The 2484-nt window shown below is 33.3% G+C and overlaps 1 pseudogene; it reads right to left on the bottom strand.

Moving 5' to 3' along the window:
• LOC103203802 overlaps positions 1 to 2484 on the bottom strand; it is a 33556-nt pseudogene that overhangs the window by 29852 nt on the left and 1220 nt on the right.

Raw genomic sequence — 2484 nt, 5'->3', positions numbered from 1 at the left:
ACACACACTAAAGGGCTTTGGTGGCGTAGTGCCTAAGGCATTTGACTGCTAAACAGAGAATTGGTGGTTCAAACCTACCAGCCACTCCAGGAAAGGAAGACTGGGGGATCTATTTCTGTAATGATTCAGGTTTTTAGTATCATACCTTAAAATGAATAATTCCTCATATTCAAAGGTCAAAATTATTCGAACTGCCCTTGAAAAATGAAAATAATGAATAAACACAAAATGCACTTTCCATATAGGTTTCATAACACAAATAATTTGAATTTGGATACATTGAGTCAATGTGTAGTAGATATTAATATTTAATATGTGTGTAAACATAAATAAAGTAGCAGCATATGACATCAAGATAAGTAATTCAACAATATTATATATTAGCACTTGAGAGAAGACAAATTATGTATTCTTCAAGTACTTCTTTGCAAGTTTAAAAGAATGAAAAATGTTTACAGATATCTGCTTACTATACTTGATCTCAAATGCAGTATCTTGTCTCAATATTCTCAAATTAATAATCCAAGATGACACATTGTACTTTAAATTAACTACTGAACAAAGTTTTATTAATATTAAACTGAAGTAATTTTCAATATTGGTAATGAATTAAAGCAATATATAATTGAGATAATATGCATGATACAACAGCTAAATGTAATAACAAAACTTATGGAAATGATAACGAATAGCAGAGACTACTATGTAAGACAGTCATCTATTGAGAACATATTACTATAAATTAGGATAACTACTAATTTGGGAGATTTTAAGACAGTTCTTGAAGGGATTTGCCTAGTTAAATAAAAAAGGAGAAGTTAAACATCAAGCACCAGTGCCTTCCAATGTTACTGATCTATGAGCTCTCCTGGCATTCATAAACCGTAACAGAAAATTCATTTCATGCTTGTCTATTATGATAAAACTCATGACTGAATTGTTTGAAAATTCTCAAAGCATGGGATGATAACAGGAATAACCCAAAGCATAGGCCACATTGGAACAAAAATAGGCCTCTGAGCAACTACAAAATTGGCCTACTTTCATAAGTGTTCAACCTCTATGTAACATGCAGGTTAGAAATTGGGATTACTAAAAAAAATTAGACATAAAGCTTTAATATTAAACTGTTAATATAAAACACTTAAAATGGCAACTCAAGAAGACAAACTAAAGTACTATAATGAAATGTGCAAAGACATGGAGTTAGAAAACCAAAAGGGAAGAACATGCTTAACATTTCTCAAAGATGATAGAATGCAAGAAAAAATTCAAGCTCTGAATTGCAGGAGAGATTCTATGGGCAAAATATTGATCAATACAGAAAGTATCAAAAGACAATGGAAGGAATACACATACAGTCACTGTGCCAAAAGGAATTGATTTACATTCAGTCATTCCAAAAGGTAAAATATGGTCAAGAACCAATGATACTGTAGGAAGAAGTGTAGGCGACAATGGAGGCATTGGTAAATATAACAAGTCTCCAGGAATGATGGAATGCCAATTCAGATGTTTCAGCAAATGGTCACAACACTGGAAGAACTTGTCTAAGCCGAAGTTCAAAAAACAGTTAGCTGGCCAACCAAGTGAAAGAGATCCATATTTGTGCCCACTCTAAAGAAATGTTATCTAACAGAATGTGAAAATTATCCAACAATATAATTAATATCACATGCAAGTAAAACTTACTGAAAATAATACAAAAAATTTTACAGTAGTACATTGACAAGAAACTGCCAGAAATTCAAGCTAGATTCAGAAGAGGCATAGAATGAGGGGTAAAACTGATGATATTAGATGGATCGTGGATGAAAGAAGAGAAAACCAGAAAGATTTTAACCTGTGTTTTATTGACTCCACAAAGGCATTCTACTGTGTAGATCACAACATTGTGAAGAATGGGGATTCCAGAACACTTAATTGTGCTCATGTGGAACTGTACATAGACCACGAAGCAGTTATTCAAACAAAACAAAAGAATACTGTGTGGTTTAATATCAGAAAAGGTGTGCATTAGGGTTGTATCCTTTCACCATACTTATTTAATTTGTATGACAAGTAAATAATCCCAGAAGCTGCACTTATAAAGAAGAACATGACATCCAGACTGGAGGAAGACTTATAAACAACTTGTGATACACAGATGGCACAACCTTGCCTGCTGAAAGGGAAGAGAGCTTGGAGCACCTACTAATGAAGATCAAGGACTACAGCCATCAATAGGGATCACACTTCAACATAAAGAAAAAAGTCCTTACAACTGGACCAATAAACAATATGATAAATGGAGAAAATGTTGAAGGTTTAAAGGACTTTATTTTATTTAGATCCACTATTAACACCCATAGACAGAGTAGTCAAAAATCACACAATGTATTACATGGGGAAAATCTGCTGCAAAAATCCTATTTATAAGGCTAAAGAGCAAAGATGGTCTTTGAAGACCAAGGAGCACCAGACCCAATCCAGAGTATTTTCAAT

This window comes from Orycteropus afer, unplaced genomic scaffold (assembly GCF_000298275.1).
Source record: "Orycteropus afer afer isolate SDZICR_OR568_19922 unplaced genomic scaffold, OryAfe1.0 scaffold00230, whole genome shotgun sequence".
Lineage (NCBI taxonomy): Eukaryota > Metazoa > Chordata > Mammalia > Tubulidentata > Orycteropodidae > Orycteropus > Orycteropus afer.
The sequence above is the reverse complement of the archived record's forward strand: the minus strand, read 5'-3'. Positions and strand labels throughout refer to the sequence as shown.